This window comes from Molossus molossus, unplaced genomic scaffold, assembly GCF_014108415.1.
Source record: "Molossus molossus isolate mMolMol1 unplaced genomic scaffold, mMolMol1.p scaffold_m16_p_2, whole genome shotgun sequence".
In the NCBI taxonomy this organism is placed as follows: Eukaryota; Metazoa; Chordata; class Mammalia; order Chiroptera; family Molossidae; genus Molossus; species Molossus molossus.
The window spans coordinates 705,092-723,976 of record NW_023425355.1 but is presented as its reverse complement, the minus strand read 5'-3'; positions in this window follow the sequence as shown (position 1 = coordinate 723,976).

Sequence of the window (18,885 nt, the reverse complement as noted above, 5' to 3'; positions counted from 1 at the left end):
TATTCACACTGCCTGCCTACCTCCCAGAAAAGGCTCTTCACTGAGCAAAAACTACTCAGTTTACTGCTTACAGTTTTGTCTAGGAGTTTTATGGTTTTGAGTCTTACAGTGAAGTCTTTAATCCATTTTGAGTACATGGTGTAAGAAGTTGGTCTAGTTTCATTTTTTTGCATGTATCTGTCCAATTTTTTCAGCACCATTTATTTGACTGTCCTTACTCCATTGTATGTTCTTGCTTCCTGTGTCAAATATTAGTTGATTATATAGGCTTGGGTTAGGATTAGCCTGGCCTCTCCACTCTGTTCCATAGACCTATATGTTTGTTTTTATGCAAGTACCATGCTATTTTGATTACTACAGCCTTGTAGTATAGTTTGATAGCAGGTAGTATGATACCTTCAGCTTGGTACTTCTCTCTCAAGATTGCTGTGGCTGTTTGGGTTCTTTGTGGTTCCATATAAATGGCTGGATTATTTGCTCTAGTCTGTGTAAAATGCCATCAATTTTGATAGGTATTGCAATCAATTTATATATTGCTTTGGGTATTATGTATATTTTAACAATGTTATTTCGTCCTGTCCATGAGCATGGTATATACTTCCATTTATTAGTATCTTTTTAAATTTCTTTTTATTTATTTATTTATATATATTTTAGAGAATAGTTTATTGATTTTGATTTTTAGAGAGGAAGGAGGGGAGAGGGAGAGAGAGAGGAACATCTGTGTGAGAATGCAACATGAATTTGTGGCTGTCTCCTGCACACCCCCCACCAGGAACCCAGCCTATAACCTGGGCATGTGCCCTGACCGGGAATCAAACCAGCAACCTTTTGGTGCACAGGATGATGTCCAACCAACTGAGCCACACCGGCCAGGGCTTTTTTTTTTTTTTTATCCTCACCCGGGGACATTTTTCCATTTTTTGTACAGATAGAGTGGGAGGGAGAGAGAGGAAGGGAGAGAGAGAGAGAAACATCGATGTGAAGGGACACATCGAGTGGCTGCCACCCGCACGACCAACCAGGGCCGGGGACAAACTGCAACCGAAGTACGTGCCCTTAGCGGGAACCGAACCTGGGTCTCTCCAGACCGCAGGCCGACACTCTAACCGCTGAGCCAAACTGGCCAGGGCCGGCCAGGGCTCTTTTTATTATTTTTTAAATTTTTATTATTTATTATTATTATTTTTATTGATTATTAGAGGTGGAGGAAAGGGGAGTAAGAGGAAGGAGGGAGAGAGAGGGAGAAAAACATCGATGTGATAGAGATACATCCATTGGTGGCCTCCCACACGCAACCCCAGTGGGAATCAAATCCTTGACTTTCTGGTTCATGGAATGATGTTCCAGCCTACTGAGCCACACCAGCAAAGGCCAGTTTCTCTCTTAACTGTCTCATAATCTTCTGAGTACTGTCTTTTGCCTCTTGGGTTAAATTTATTTCTTAGTATTTTATTTATTTATTTTTGGATGCAGTTGTAAATGGGAGTCTCATAATAGTATTTCTTTCTGATAGCTTATTATTGGTGTATAAAAATGCAACATATTTCTGAATATTTATTTTGTATTCTGCTACCTTACTGAATTCATTGATAAGTTCTAGTAGGTTTTTGGTAGAATGTTTAGAGTTCTCTTTGTATAATATCATGTCATCTGCAAATAATGAGAGTTTTACCTCTTTCTTATTTGGATACCATTTATTTCTTTCTTTTGTCTGATTGCTGTGGCTAGGACTTCCATTACTATGTTGAATAAAAGTGGTAAAAGTGGTAAAAGTGGACATCCCTGTCTTATTTCTGACCTTAAGGGAAATGGTTTTAATTTTGTTCATTGAATATATTAGCTGTGGATTTGGTCATATATGGCATTTATTATATTTAGGTATGTTTCCTCTATTCCTACTTTGCTGAGAGATTTTATCATAAATCAGTGCTGGGTTTTGTCAAATGCTTTTTCTATGTCTGTTGATTTGATATGATTTTATGATTCATTTTGTTTATGTAGTGTATAATGTTAATTGATTTGTGGATATTGAACCATCCATGCATCCGAGGAATAAATCCCACTTGATTGTGTATAACAATTTTAATGCTGAATTAGGTTTGTTATTTTTTTTATAGCTTATACATTTTTTAAAAATAAATTTTTATTGCCCTGGCCGGTTTGGCTCAGCAGTTGGAGCATCAGCCTGTGGACCAGAGAGTCCCAGGTTTGGTTCCTGCTAGGGACATGTACCAAAAAACCTATATATATATATATATATATATATATATATATATACACACACACACACACACACACACACACCAAAAAAACCCTATATATATATATTTATTTATTTTAGAGAGAGATAGAAACATCGACGTGAGCGAGAAACATTGATCAGCTGCCTCCTGCATGCACTCTACTGGGGATTGAGCCCACAATCTGGGCATGTGCCCTGACTGGGAATCAAACTGGGAACTCTCAGTCCATGAGATGATGCTCAATCCATTGAGCTATACCAGCTGGGTTTAATTTTTATTTTATTAAAAATTTTATTTTTGTTTATTTTTAATTTTTTTGTTGTTGACAGTATCACAGATGTCCCCATTCCCCCCTCCCCCACTTTGCTTCTCTCTGCCTAGCCCCTACCTCCTCCCCTCCAGGCCTTCACTATACTATTGTCTGTGTTCATAGACTATGCATATAAGTATATAGGTTCTTTGGTTTATCTCTTTCTGCCTCCCCCCAACCGCCTCTGAGCTATTTCAGTCTGTTCCATGCCTCCATACCCCTGGACTTATTTTTCTGGTCAGTTAATTTTGTTCATTATATTCCAGAAATAAGTGAGATCATGTGCTATTTGTGTTTCTCTGACTGGCTTATTTCATTTAGCAAAATAATCTCCAGGTCCATCCATGCTGTCTCAAAGGGTAAGAGATCTTTTTTTTTTTTTTTTTTTTTTTACAGCTGCATAGTATTCCATTGTGTAAATATACCACCACTTTTTTATCCATTCATGTACTGATGGGCCCTTGGGTTGTTTCCAGATCTTAGCTATTGTAAATAGTGCTGCTTTGAACATAGGGGTGTATATATTCTTTCTGGTTGGTGTTTCAGGCTTCTTAGGATATATTCCTAGAAGTGGGGTTAGTAGGTCATTTTTGATGACACTCCCTATTGTTTTCCATAGTAATTGCACCAGTGTGCATTACCATCAGCAGTGCAGTAGGGTTCCTTTGTCTCCACATCCTCACTAGCACTTGGTGTTTTTTGATTTATTGATGGCAGCCATTCTGGCAGGTGTGAGGTGGTACCTTATTGTGTTTTTAATTTGCATTTCTTTGATTAGTGATGTTGAGCATCTTTTCATATGTCCTAGTTTGAGAAGTACCTAGTCAGATCTTTTGCCTATTTTTTAATTGGATTGTTTGTGTTTTTGGTGTTGAGTATTATATGTGATGTGTTGATTTTGTCTTGCTGTTCTTATAATTTTTCTCTGTTAAAAACAACAAAATACATCAAAGAAGATCTAGATGATTAGGGATAAATATTATATCCATGAATCAGAAGACTCAGTATTTGTGATAGTGTGATTTATATGAAGTATATAATTGGTTGTTTAGATGGCCCAGATAATATTTTTCTCATATATTCGTTCTTTGTCCACATTTTCTGGCTTGCAGCTCCTGGAACTCTTGGAATTTTGTAAGTGTCCAGAGTGTAAAAGGTGCCTTTTTTTGTTGTTAATGAGGCAACTTTTAGGAAGCACCTAAGGATGGGGGCTGGTTGTTGGGAGACCCAACCATGGGATGAAAGGATTGGAACATTCAGTCCCACCACCAACTTCTGGGGAAGGGAAAAGGACTGGAGATGAAATCAGTCACCAAAGGCCATTGATTGAAACAATCATGCCTTTTTTTTTTTTTCCAACTTATCTTTATTGTTGAATTTATTATAGATTCCCTCCTTTTCCCCCTATTGACTCTCTCCTCCCTGATCCTGCCCCTCCCCCTTGCCTTCCCCATACTATTGTCTGTGTCCTTGGTTATGCATATATGCATAGAAGTTCTTTGGTTTATTTCTTCCCATCCCCACTCCCCCTTTCCCTTTAAGGTTTGTCAATCTAATAACCAATTTGTACTTCTTTTTTTTTTTTTATCCTCACTCGAGGACATTTTTCGATATTTTGTTCAGATAGAGTGAGAGGGAGAGAGAGAGAGAAACATTGAAAGCGACACATCGAGTGGCTGCCACCCACACGACCCAACCAGGGCTGGGGACAAACTGCAACCAAGGTACGTGCCCCTAGTGGGAACCGAACCCGGGTTTCTCCGGACCGCAGGCCGACGGTCTAACCGCTGAGCCAAACTGGCCAGGGCCCAATTTGTACTTCTTAATCCCTTCACCTTTTTCACCCATTCCCCCAACCCCCCTCCTATCTGGCAGGCATCAGAAAGTTCTCTGTATCTATGAGTCTGTTTCTTTCCTGCCTGTTCATTTTGTTTGTAGATTCAATTGTTGATAGATATGTATTTATTGCCATTTTATTGTTTACATTTTTTTTATTATCCTCACCCGAGGACATTTTTCCATATTTTGTTCAGATAGAGTGGGAGGGAGAGAGAGGAAGAGAGAGAGAGAAACATCCACGTGAAAGGGACACATCGAGTGGCTACCACCCGCACGACCAACCAGGGCCGGGGACAAACTGCAACCAAGGCACGTGCCCTTAGTGGGAACCGAACCCGGGCCTCTCTGGACCACAGGCCGACGCTCCAACCACTGAGCCAAACTGGCCAGGGCTTATTGTTTACATTTTTTAACTTCTTCAAGAAGACCCTTCAACATTTCATATAATACTGGTTTGGTGGTGATGAACTCCTTTAACTTTTTTTTGCCTGGGAAACTCTTTATATGTCCATTGATTCTAAATGATAGGTTTTCAGGATGGAGTAATCTTGGTTGTAGGTCCTTGCTTTTCATCACTTTGAGTATTTCTTGCCACTCCTTTCTGGCCTGCAAAATTTCTTTTGAGAAATCAGCTTATGGGAGCTCCTTTGTAGGTAATGAACTGCTTTTCTCTTGCTGCTTTTAAGATTCTCTCTTTGTCTTTAACCTTTTGCATTTTGATTATGATGTGTCTTGGTGTGGGCCTCTCTGTGGGTTCATTTTGTTTAGGATTCTCTGTGCTTCCTGTATTTGTATGTCTGTTTCCTTCACCTTGTTAGGGAAGTTTTATTTCATTTTTTGAAATAGGCTTTCAATTTCTTGCTCTGTCACTTCTCCTTCTGGCACCCCCATGGTGCGAATGTTGGTACACTTGAAGTTGTCCCAGAGGCTCCTTACACCATTCTCATTTTTTTGGATTCTTTTTTCTTTTTGCTGTTCTGATTGGTTGTTTTTTGCTTCCTTATATTCCAAATCGATGGTTTGCTTCTTGGTTTCACCTACTCTACTCTTGATTCCCTGTAAATTATTATTTATTTCAGTTAGTGCATCCTTCATTTCTGACTGTGCACTCTTCATTTCTGACTGGTTCTTCTTCAAGCTCTTGAGGCCCTTATAAGTTCATTGAAGTTCTCACTAAGTTCATTGAGCATCCTTATAAGCAGTGTTTTGAACTCTGCATCTGTTAGATTGTTTATCTCCATTTCATTTAGTTCTTTTCCTGGAGTTTTGTCCTTTTCTTTCATTTGGGACATGTTTCTCTTTCTCCTCATTTTGGCTGCCTCCCTGTGTTTGTTTCTATGTATTAGGTAGAGTTGCTATGTCTTCTAGGCTTCCTAGGATGGCCTATTGTAGTAGGTGTACTGTATGGTCCAGTGGCACAGCCTCCCTAGTCACCCCAGCTGGGCCCTCAAGGTGCACCCCTTGTGTGGACTGTACACCCCTTGTTGTTGATAGAGGAAGTAAGCCGCCATTTTAGAAAAACAAGCACTCAGGAGATAACATAACCTTTTTGCTTCCTGCTTCTGTAAGCTTCTTACTGCTTTCATGCCAAAGAATGATTCCCCGCCCAGCCCACTATAAAGCTAGGTGCGCCCTGCAACTTGGCGCCCAAAATTTGGAGACTGACTCCTCTGGGTCTGCATGCATGAATAAAGGAACCACTCACTTCCTCTGGTGTTCGGTGGAGTCTTTTTTGTTACATTTTGGTTCCCTGACTGGGAAACGACTTGCACGAGCAGGCGATTGCCACCAGTGAGGTGGCCCCGCGGGCGCTTCTGGAGCCCTGTGATGGAGGGAAGCGCGCACCCCGGTTATTTCGGGTCCTTACCTGTCCCGGGCTCCGTGGCCAGCTGCTGGCAAGGTTCATGCCCCACCTGGGCTGCCAGGGGAAACAAATGGGTCCAGTTTCGGGGACTATGCAACTTTAGGACTGGTGAGTGCCCCTGGGACCACGAGCCCTAGTATAGGCCTACCCTTGAGGTGGAAGGAGAGACTGATCACCTCTCAGGCCCTCCAGCTGCCAGGTAGGGCAAGCCCTAACAGGAGGGACTGTTTAAACTCTTTTGACTCTCAGTGTGAGAATGAGTGTGAATGTCTATGCAACTCCACTGGTGCCAACCTACGGAGTCTGAGTGGGCCCCAACCTGCAGTTCCGTGGTGACCTCATATAGCTCAGGGCAGTGTCAGGTTCTGGGGGCACAGTCCCTCCCGCGAACCTGATCTGACTCAGGGATTTATACTGACCTGCCAAACTAAGAGGCACTTAAGACCCCTCGAGGGGAGCGGCCAGGCGAGTGAACCGAAAATTCCCACCCTTTGTCTGTCTGCGCCATTATGGGAGAGAAACCATGGGAGGAGGCCCGTCAACAGTACTTGACTGCATGTTGCAGAATTTTGACCGGTTCCAGGGCCAGGAGCAGAGCATGACCCCAAGCCAATTGGAAACTCTCTGTTCAGCTGAATGGCCTGCTTTTGGGGTGGGCTGACCCCCTGAGGGAACTCTCAATTTAGGGGTCCTATGGGTAGTACATCTGATAGTGACAGGGAGGCCAGGGCACCCAGACCAGTATGTTTACATAGACAGGTGGCAGGAACTAGCTCAGGACATGCCGAGTTGGCTCCAACATTGTGCAGGGTAGAAGTCGAGATTGGCAGAGGTAGCTGGAACAAAAAGAAAGACCTCATGCTCATGCTGCTATTGCCCAACGCAGATAGTCCCAGCCCGCGTCTTCGTAGCTCAATCTAGGGAAGCACGCCGACCTGCCATTTTCAAAGGCGACCCAGAAACAGAACCACCCGTCAGTTTACCCCCCATATGTACCCCAGACGGTCCCCCAAGCTCCCGAAATTGAAACTCCACCACCATCTATCTCGCCAACACCCGCTCTGGTAGTGCCCCCGGCCTCCCCAGTCTCAGCAAGACTCCGACAGCAGCAGCCACTCCAGATGCCCCTCAGGGAGACCCAGGCCCTGCCGCAAATTGGGCCAGATGGTACTGAGCAGCCAGGACGGACCATTGTTTACTACCAGCCCTTCACCACCACTGACCTCTTAAACTGGAAGCACCATACTTCGTCCTACTTGGAGAAACCCCAGGCCCTGATCAACCTCATGGAATCCATCATGCAGATACCCCATCCCACCTGGTATGACTGCTGATAGCTGTTCCTCACGTTATTTAACACGGAGGAAAGAAGGCACATCCTCCAGGAGGCCCACCGATATCTAGAAACCACGGCTCCAGTGGGCACATTAGATCCAGTCCAATGGGCAAGAGCAACAGCACCTGAGGTCCAACCTGAATGGGTCCACAACTCAGAGAAGGTAGGGCCACACTCCAGAGGTACAGGGATGCCCTCCTCCGTGGAATCCGAGCAGGGGCCCGGCGACCTACTAACATGTCAAAGGTGGCTAATATAACTCAGCGGCCTGATGAATGCCCTGGGGATTTTTATGAACGTCTGTGTGAGGCCTATCGGATATACATCCCATTTGATCCCGAGGGGCCAGACAACCAGAGAATGGTCAACACAGTGTTTGTTTCCCAGTCAGCCTTGGACATCAGGAAGAAGCTTCAGAAACTCGAGGGCTTTGCTGGAATGAACATAAGCCAACTAATGGAGATTGCCAACAAGGTGTACAATACCAGAGAGGAGGCAGCTGAGCGGGAGGCTCGAAGAAGAATGGAGAAAAAGATAGCCCTCCTAGCGGCTGCACTGGGAAAGCCCCTGCCAACCGGGAAAGGCCAGCGGCCAGAAGAAAACAAGTCTACACGCCGGAGTGTAGAGTTAGACCACTGTGCCTACTGCAAGGAAAGGGGACACTGGAAAAGGGAATGTCCCAACCGAAAGAAGAAAAGGCAGGCCAGTGGGCAACCGGGACCCAAGACCCAGGCACCTACCTTCCTCAGTCTGGCAGGCCTAGACTCGGACTAGGGGAGACCAAGCTCACTATACCTAGGCCCCCACGAGCCCATGGTCCACATTATAGTAGGGGGCCGAACCCTCCCCTTTCCGGTTGATACTGGGGCAGAATATTCAGTGGTGACAACTGCAGTCGCACCTCCCTCAGGGCGCGAAATTTCCATTGTTGGCGCCACCAGCCCCAACAGTGGCCCCAAACAGTTTTGCCAAGCCCGAACTGTAGAACTCGGGGGCCACCAGGTAAAGCATGAGTTCCTGTACATGCCCGAGTGCCCGATTCCATTCCTGGGACGCGACCTGCTTTCTAAGCTAGGAGCCCAGATCTCCTTTCGCCCGTCAGGAGAGGCTCACCTACAAGTTGGTGCCCCACACCTCATAGCAATCCTAGTTCCCCAGGAGGAGGAATATTGACTATATAAGGAGGCGAAAGAAGGCCAACGGGAGCCCACAGAAGGAAGAGGGTGGACCTACAAGAGAAATACCCAAAGGTATGGGCGGAGGATAACGTGCCAGGATTGGCAGGGAACCACCCGCTCATAGTTATAGAACTGAAGCCGGGAGCCGGCCCAAGGCAGATCCGCCAGTACCCCATCCCCAGAAAGGCCCGGCTGGGCATCGCAAAGGTAATCCAGAAGCATCTGAGAGAAGGTATACTTGTCCCAGGCCAGTTCCCCTGGAACACTCCCTTACTGCCAGTGAAGGAGCGGGTACAGGCCAGTACCGGACCTGCGAGCAATGAACGAGGCAGCAATCGTACTCCACCCCGTGGTACCGAATCCTGCCAGAGGTGCCTGGTTCACCTGTTTGGACTTGAAGGACGCCTTTTTCTGCCTCCGACTTGTGAAGGCGAGCCAGCCACTCTTTGCTTTCAAATGGGAAGACCCCCATACTACGGCAAAGACCCAACTGACCTGGACCAGATTGCCACAGGATTTAAGAATTCACCCACTCTCTTCAGAGAGGCCCTGGCCAGAGACTTAAAACCATTTACTGATAAAGAAACGGACCTAGTACTGCTACAATATGTAGATGATCTCCTACTAGCCCCCCCACAATGGACCGCTGCTGGGAGGGCACCTGCAGCTCCTTGAACTGCTAACAAAGGCAGGTACCGGGTCTCATGGAAGAAAGCACAGCTATGCCAAGCCCAGGTAAAATATCTGGGATTCCTCATTTCCCAAGGGAAACGGGTCCTGGGCCAGGAAAGGAAGCAGGTCATAATGGCCCTACCGACCCCAGCCACACAGAGGGAACTTCGAGAGTTCCTAGGGACGGCCGGGTTCTGCCCAATCTGGATACTGGGGTATGCGGCGCTAGCCAAACCACTTTACCAAGTGCTGAAAGGTCCAGACACAGCACCCCTCTTATGGGAAGAGAGAAAGCCTTCCAGGCCATAAAAGATCATCTTGGGTACGCGCCGGCCCTAGGGCTGCCAGACTCCAGTCGGCCTTTCGACTTCTACATGCACGAAAAGGAGAAAATAGTATTAGGGGTCCTTACGCAACCAGCGGGACCATGGCAAAGGCCAGGTGCATACCTGTCTAAGCAACTGGACAATGTAGCAGCAGGCTGGCCGCCCTGCCTGAGGGCCATAGCTGCAGCCGTTGCTCTCTTACAGGAGGCAAACTAACACTTGGGTGAGAGATCAGCATATTTGTTCCCCACACTGGTATCCAGCCTTCTGGCGGGACAGGGACACAAATGGCTCTCCAACCCGAGGCTGACACAGTACCAGGGACTTCTCCATGAGAACCCCCAAGTAGAAGTCAGCACTGTCCGGCAAATAGACCCGGCTACGTTCCTCCCTGCTGAGCTGGGAGAGCCGGATCACCATTGCCTCGAAACAACTGAAGAGGTGCACGCCAGCTGACCAGACCTGCAGGACTAGCCTCTAGACAAGCCAGACTTAATGCTTTACAGCGATGGGAGCAGTTACATGACTGAGGGGAAGCGAATGATGGGGTACGCTGTTGTGGACAATGAGAATAATTGAAGCAAAGCCCCTGCCGGCCGGTTGGTCCGCCCAAAGGGCAGAACTCTGGGCATTAATCAGGGCGCTCAAAATAGCAGAGGGGAAAAGGGTCAATATTTACACAGACTCTTGGAATACCTTCGCCACCATATACATCCATGGGGCAATCTACCGAGAGGACTCTTAACAGCCAAGGGGTAAAAAATGAAAACAAGGCGGAAATACTTCAACTGCTGGACGCAGGCTGGGCCCCTCAGGGAGTACCAGTAATGCATTGCAGGGGCCACCAGAAGGAAGACAGAAGTAGCCCAAGGGAACAGAAGGGCAGATCAGGCAGCAAAAGCAGCAGCTACAGAAAGGGAGGCCCCGACAAATAACCCAGCCATAGAAGGTACCCTGTTAGAATTGAACCTCAATCAGCCAGACTATACCCCAGAGGAACAGAAAGGGGCCATACAAGAAAACTGCCTCCGAACGCCCACCGGCATATGGAAAAATGGCTCTACATAGCCCAAGGCCAGACCAGCAATCTCATCAGGCAATGCCACGCCCTCACATACCTTGGGAAAACATCTCTAGAGGCCTCACTCAGGAGGTATTACTACTTCCCTAACATGTCTGAACTATGTGCAGTGGCAGCGGCTCAGTACCCGGCGTGTGCCAGGAACAGTGCAGCAGGTCACCCGAAAAGGCTCCCCAGAATACAACACAGGGGGCAACAGCCTTTTGAGGACCTGCAGATTGATTTTACTGAGGTCAAGCCTAGCTGGGGATACAGATACTTACTCGTATTAGTCTGTACTTTCTCAGGATGGGTAGAAGCATTCCCTACCAGGACAGAAATGAGCAGAGAGGTAGTTAAGACCCTCCTCAGAGAAATTATTCCCCACTTCGGGTTGCCTATGACCATTGGCAGCAACAATGGGCCACCATTTGTTGCAAAAGTGCTCCAGGAACTAGCAGCACAGTTAAAAATTACTTGGAAGTTACGCACTGCCTGGCATCCTCAGAGCTCAGGAAAGGTAGAACGCATGAACCGGACTCTAAAAGAAACCCTCGCAAAGTTCCATCAGGAGACTGACCTACCCTGGCCAGACCTGGTACCTTTACCATTACTCAGGGTGCGAAATGCCCCTAATCCCACAGGGTATAGACCTTTTGAATTAGTGTATGGTAGGCCGCCAGCCATACTACCCCTACCTAGAGGAGAGCTTTGGATTATAGGGGAAGCAGGGCAGACTGAGTCCCTCCAAAAGCTAGGGGACACACTTAGCCAGATACATCAGGCCGGATTAGGCCAAGGACCCTTACCACGAGGGGGCCAGCCCACTCACATAAACCAGGGGAGTACGTATGGATACAGGACTGGAAAAAAGAACCCCTCCAACCCACATGGGCCAGGCCCCACCTAGTCATACTAACGACCCCTACCGCACTTAAGGTTACAGGAATCATCCCCTGGATTCATCACAGCTAAGCCAAGAGAGCAGCAGACCCAGCGGACTCTGGGACTGACAGGGACCCAGAGGACCAGCCACCAGAGTTGCTGACCCTGAAGCTGAAGAGGAAACCAGGCATTGGCGGAGGCTTAAAGGAATGGACTGTTGCCCAGGATGGTACCTGACCGCAGTAGGAGGCTTTGCTATAATCCTAGGAATTGGACTGATGACTGTAGGCTCTCAAAGGAACATAGCTTGGGCTTGTTTGTGCTTTTGGATACTTAATATGCTTTGCTTAGCAGCCCTTGCCCCAATTCAAGTTCCTGAATGTAAATGCAGCAGGCCTAGAGAAAGGATGAGACTGGCAGGAGGGGTAGTGTCCTATTATTGGCCCGGGACCGACTTCACATATAGCACTGCTATGCCCCAGGACTGTGTACAGGCACAGACATCCTACTGTGCCTGGAAAGGGCAGTTATACTGGACGGGGAGAATGGCAGGGACTTATGGATACCAGATTCAAAGATGCCAGTCATATGGGCCCCCGGGCAGACTGGTTTGTTGGAGTATTTACTGCCAGTTAAGCAGCCTGAATCAGGAGGAGTTTGAGGCAGTTAGAAAGGAAGCTGTAGAAGATGTAACCAACCGACTGAAAAACCAGGAGGAGACATACCAGGGTGCTAACCTTACCGCTTTCCAGGAGGCACTACAGAAAGTAAGCCCCATAGTATAGGTCCAGGAGCTAGTACGAACCATGTGGTCAGCATATCAGAATACTAGCATCTCCACTCAGGAATGTTGGATTTGCCTGCCAATCCAAGAGAAAGGGCTCCTTGGAATCTCTGTTCCCCATACTTGGAATCATACTAAGGTGTCTTCTGGTCCCAATCAGACCCTACCCCAGGGGCCGATAACAACCAGTGTATTCCTGGACACCAGAAGATCAAATGTCACCTGCCTAGAGTCCAGAAAGGTCTCCCCAGAAGGAAACCCAGTAGGGTCTCTCAACCCAGAGCTTTGTACCAGTAACCTCAGTATCCCTAATAACAGCAGTCTCTGTACTGAGCCTGGACTGTTCCTCCTATGTGGACGAAAGGCCTATAGGTGCCTCCCCGCCAGTTGGACCGGGAGATGCCTAGATGTCTTACCCCTAGCATCAGCATCTGAACCTCCCGGGAAATGTCGGCTCTACTCCAACCGAACCGAAAAGGACCTATCCGAATCAAAAGTGGGGTGGCTATAGCGGCTGTAGCCGGAATTGGCATTGCAGCTGGGGAAGGGGCAGGAGTAGGGGGCCTGGGGTTCTCTGCCTCTACCTACTACAAGCTGTCTGCCCGACTTAATGCGGACATGGACAGGGTAGCAGACTCCTTGACCACCACCCAGCACCAGATTAACTCATTAGCAGAAGTAACCTTACAGAACCTCCGGGTCCTAGACCTGCTAACAGCAGAAAAAGGGGGAGCCCTGGCCGGTTTGGCTCAGTGGTTAGAGTGTTGGCCTGTGGTCCGAAGGGATCCAGGTTCCGTTCCCGCTAAGGGCATGTACCTCGGTTGCGGTTTGTCTCCAGCCCTGGTTGGGTCGTGCAGGTGGCGACCACTCGATGTGTCCCTTTCACGTCGATGTTTCTTTCTCTTCCTCTCTTTCCCTCCCATTCTATCTGAACAAAGAATGGAAAAATGTCCTCCGGTGAAGATTAAAATAAAAGGGGGGGGGCATTGCATGTTCTTAGGGGAAGAATGTTGTTACTTTGTAAACCAGTCTGGAATCGTAACACAAAAGGTCAAAGAACTCAAGGAAAGCATAAGGCGCAACTCAAGGAAAGCATAAGGCGCAGTACCAAGGAACTAGAAAGCTGGAATTGGGGAATAGACACACAGGCCTGGTTCTGGTGGCTACTCCCACTAATTGGACCAGTAGCCATCATTCTCCTAGGAATAAGCCTCGGGCCATACATAATGCGAACTATAGTCCAGACTCTAAGAGTCCACCGTGACCAGTGACCAGGCGAGCGGCAGCCAAAGTGTTAGCCCTCCAGCAACATCAATACAGGTATCCAAACCTGTGAAGGGCTGAGGACCCAGGCTATGGCCGTTTATATAACAATGCAGATAGCAGCAATAGCAGCGAATAGCATCCAAAGCGGGGGGGGGGGGGGGGGGGGGGGGGGGAGAGGACAGGATAGAGGAAGTAAGCTGCCATTTTAGAAGAACAAGCACTCAGGTAATAACATAACCTTTTTGATTCCTGCTTCTGTAAGCTGATTACTGCTCTCGTGCCAAAGAATGATGCCCTGCCCAGCCCACTAGAAAGGTAGGTGTCCCTGCAACTTGGCGCCCAGAATTTGGAGACTGCCTCCTCTGGGTCCGCACACTTGAATAAAGGAACCTCTTTGCTTCCTCTGGTGTTCGGTCTGAGTCTTTTCCGCTACATTGTAATTGAGTTTTGATTGCTGTTGGCACATCAATGGGAGGGATTTACTCAGGCTCATCAGCTTCAAGCACTGGCGGTGCCTACTGACCACCTTGGAGGATCAGCTGTGCAGGGCCAACCACAGAGAGCAATGCTTACTTCAGCAGGGCTCTGGTACCCACTGAATCCACTCATTGAGTCACTTGTGGAGGTGGTTGGGTGGTGGTGTTTCAATGTGGTCTGAAGCTGTCCACTGGGTGTGCTGGCTCTGGGGCAAGGTCAGCCACTGCCTGTGTCCTACCCAGGGCCACCAGGCATAAGCTACAAAGTGATCTGCCGATGGCTGCTGCTTGTGCTGGGCTTGGAGGTGCCCAGGCAAAGCCCAGCTGTGAACCGAGGCTGGTGCTTCTAGTGCCAGGCCTGGGGCCACTTAATGAGAGGAATGGGGCTCACTGAGGCCAGATACTGCTTGTTTGAGAGATTTTAGGAAAATTTGAAGCAGGAGCCATTCTTATTGTAAAGCCACTGGAAACAGCTTGGGTGGACCTGAAAGTTGGGTGGGGTGGGGCCTCAGGCAATCAACAGGGTATGGCAAACAGTGTGAGCCAGGTTGCTGGAGTCCCAGATATGGTGGCTGTTTGCCTGCCCCGTGGGGGAAGGGCTACCAAAGGAACACTGACAGCAAGTTTGTCCTGGAGAAACCTGCCCGACAGCTCCTGCCTGAATTCCAAACAACTCAATTCTTCCAGTTCTTCCCGGTATGTCTCTGGTGCCTCTCAAGCTGCTTCCCCCACACTGGAGCCTGGAGGGAGCTGTTCCAGTAAGTTCATGCTTCGAACTATCTGGGGCTCCAGCAGCGCCAGCCTCCCTCAGCCTCCCTCAGCCTCCCTCAGCCTCAGTTCCTGCTGGTTTTTCCAGCCAGAAGTGATGGGGATCCTCTTCCTGGCCCTGGAACCCTGAGCTGGGGCCTGGTGTGGGACAGGGACCCCTCACTCCCCAGGGAGGACCTTCCCAGCCGAGGTGTCCTCCTGATTTTATCCTCCACACATGGGTATGGGACCAGTATGTCCCTGCCTCTGCCCTCCTACCAGTCTCCATGTGGCGGCTGCTTTACTTTTTGAGAGTTGTGGGACTTCCATTCAGCTCCGTGTCAGGTGGTTCTGAATGGTGGTGGTTCTGTAGTTTAGTTGTCATTTTGATGTGGTTGTGGGAGGAGGGGAGGACACCATTTACCTAAATAACCATCTTGACAGGAAGTTGCTTTTTTTTTCTTTATTGATACTAGAGAGAGAGGAAGGGAGAGGGAGGGAGGGAGGGAGGGAGGGAGAGAGAGAAACACCGATGAGTGAGAACATGAGTGAGAACATCGACTGGCCTCCTCCTGTATGTCCCCCACTGGGATCTGGCCCACAACCTGGGCATGTGCCCTGACTGGGAATCTAACTGGCAACCTCCTGGTGCATGGGTTGATGCTCAACCACTGAGCCACAGCGGCCGGCCCTTTTTTTTTTTTAACAAAGCCTCCTTAGAAACCCAAGTTGCTGGGGTTTGGAGAGCTTTTAGATTGGTGAACACATGCAAATGTTGGGAGATTAGCGTTTGGCGATCCTGGAGAGGAAATGGGAGATCTGCACCCCTTCTCACATACTTTTCTCCGTGCATCTCTTCTATCCAGCTTTTTCTGAGTTATATCCTATCCTTTTACAATAAAGTAGTGATCTAGTAAGTAACATGTTTCTCTGAATTCAGTGAGCTGTTCTCTGTTTTAGCAAATTAATTTAACCCAAGGAGGGGGTTCTGGGAACTTCCGATTTATAGCCAGTCCGTCAGAAGTATAGGCAACAACCTGGACTTGCGATTGGCATACTGAGTTGGAGGGCTTCTTGGAACTTCCAATCTGTGACCAGTGGGTCAGAAGCACAGGTAACCTGGGCTGTGTCTGGTGTCTGAAGTGTGTATGCAGGGGCAGTCTTGTAGGATCAAACCCTTAACCATTGGAATCTTATGCTATTTCCAGGTAGATCGTGTGAGAATTGAATTTGTTTGTTGGTGTGAGGGATTCCCACCCCTCAATGTTGGACTTGGGTTTGGGAGTGAACCCAATTTAATATAAAATCTTCCCAATTTCGTGTATACATACAGTGCTATCTAAACCAAAATCTCACCAACCTCTTTGTGGCTATTGCCAAGTTTATTCTGACATATATATAAAAATGCAAGGAAATTAGCATAACTAAACAGTTCTGAAAAAGTACAAGATACAAAGTTTGAAAGCTCATATTACCTGATTTATACAGTTATAAAGATGGAGCAATCGGTGCTGTGTGGCACTGGAGAAAGAAACACAGAGATCAGTGGACCAGTGTAAGTCCAGGAACAGACCCACTCAAATCTCATTATTTTCAACACAAGTTCGAAAGACCAATGTGGAAAGGACAATCGCTTTAACAAAAGGTGCTGAAGTAATTGGAGGACCACATATAGCAAAATGTCTGAACACATACCTTATTCATTACACAAATATTAATTAAAATATATCACAGAGAGCCCGTCTGGTGTGGCTTAGTGGATGGAGTGATGTCCCTTGGACTGAGAGGTCCCGGTCAGGGCACATGCCCAGGTTGTGGGCTCGATCCCTAGTAGGGGGCATCTTTCCTTTGTCTAGCCTATTAATGTAGATTTTTGTGTCAGAACAGTCAGGGCTGTTTTTTGAAGTTTGTTTCTGTGGTTTCCCTCAGGTTACCAGAGACTTTGAACATTTGTTTTTGTGTTCCTGCTTGACTTTGGATTTCCCGCTTAGCATTGCTACCCAGAGAGGATCTGTTCTGATTAAGATTCTGTGTTAAGCGGGCACTTTGTGTCTGTATCCTGGGGTATGGCCTTCACAGGTCTTGCATCTTCAGATGTAATGCAGTTTTCATTTTTTTGGTATGTGCCGGTAGCGGGAACCGAACCTGGGCCTCTCTGGTCTGCAGGCCGATGCTCCAACCGCTGAGCCAAGCTGGCCAGGGCTGGTTTTTTTTTTATCCTCTTCTGAGGATATTTTTCCATTTATACTCAGATAGAGTGGGAGGGAAGGAGGGAAGGAGAGAGAGAAACATCGATGTGAGAGAGACACATTGATTGCTTGCTTCCCACATGACCCTGTCCAGGGCCTGGTACCAAACTGCAACCGAGTACGTGCCCTTGACCGGACCTGAACCCGAGACTCTTGTCCGTAAGCCGATGCTCTAATCATGAGCAAAAGCAGCCACAGCATATTTTCTAAATATGTTTTAATTGAGTTTTTTTAGAGAGAGAAGGGAGAGAGAAATAGAAATATCAATGTGAAAGCGAAACATCAATCAGCTGCCTCCCGCACGCCCCCGACTAGGGATCAAGCCCACAACCCGGGCCTGTGCCCTCACCGGGACCTCTTAGTCCATGGGACCTTGCTCACTCTACTGAGCCACACTGGCTGGGCTGTAATGCTGTTTTCAGCATGTATTTCTGTTTTTTCTCTAAGGTCAAGAAAACCCTTAATTTGTAGCTGTCAAGCCTTTTTCTTAAGAGATGTAGTGTTTCTATCTTTCTACTTGTGAGCTTTGTCATCTTCGTTATTTTTGTTTCTTTTTCTTATTTCTGTTTCTCATTTGTATTATTTGAACATATTTTAAGATTCCATTTTAATGTTTTCAATTTTGTTTTGTTGCTGTAGGGATTACAATATACATATCTTGCAATCACTTAACAGGTTATATAGATTTAACACTTTACCACTTCAAGTAAAACAGAAGTCTTTATATTCATATAGATCTGTTTATATTTCCCCATTGATTTAAAAAATTTTTTTTTCCTTTATTGATTTTTTAGAGAGAGAAAGGGAAAGGGAGAGATAGAAACATTGATGAGGGAGAACATCGATTGGCTGCCTCCTGCATGCCCCCCATCAGAGATTGAGTCCATGACCGGGGCACTTGCCCTGACCGCGAATCGAACCCGTGACCTTTTGGTGCATGGGTTGACGCTCAACCACTGAGCCACACAGTCTGGGCCCCCCAATGATTTTTTAAAAATAGTTGCCATGTGTTTTATATTTATATATTTTGAAAGCTCATCAGACTGTGTTAAGATTTCTGCTTTCAAGAATCATATATTTTAAAGAACTGATAAAGGAGAAAAATAGTCCCGTATATTAACTCAGTCATTTACCAGTTCTGTATATATTTTTAAAATCCTCACTGGAGCATATTTTTTTTTTTCTATTTATCTTCAGATAGAGTGGGAGGGAAGGAGGGAGAGAGGAGAGAGAGAGAGAGAAACATCGATATTGGAGAGACACATTGACTGGTTGCCTCTTACCTGACTCCGACCAGGGGCTGAGGATCGAACTTGCAGCTCAGATACATGCCCTTGACTGGGAATCAAACCTGTGACCCTTTGGTCCATGGGCCGTTGCTCTAACTGCTGAGCCAAATCAACCATGGTAAACATTTTTTGTCTGCACAATTTTATTTTCTCATTCTGGAACTCTTTTGACTTGTATGCTAGACATTTTGGTATTATTCCTGATGCTCTGTTTTGTTTCAACATTTTTTTTTGGTTGTTGTTGTTGTTATTCTGTTGCTCAGATTGGTCCTTTAGTCCTGACTCCAGTCTGTTATTAAGATCTCAAGTGAATTTAGCCCAGCCGGTGTGGCTCAGTAGATGGAGCGTCATCCCTTGG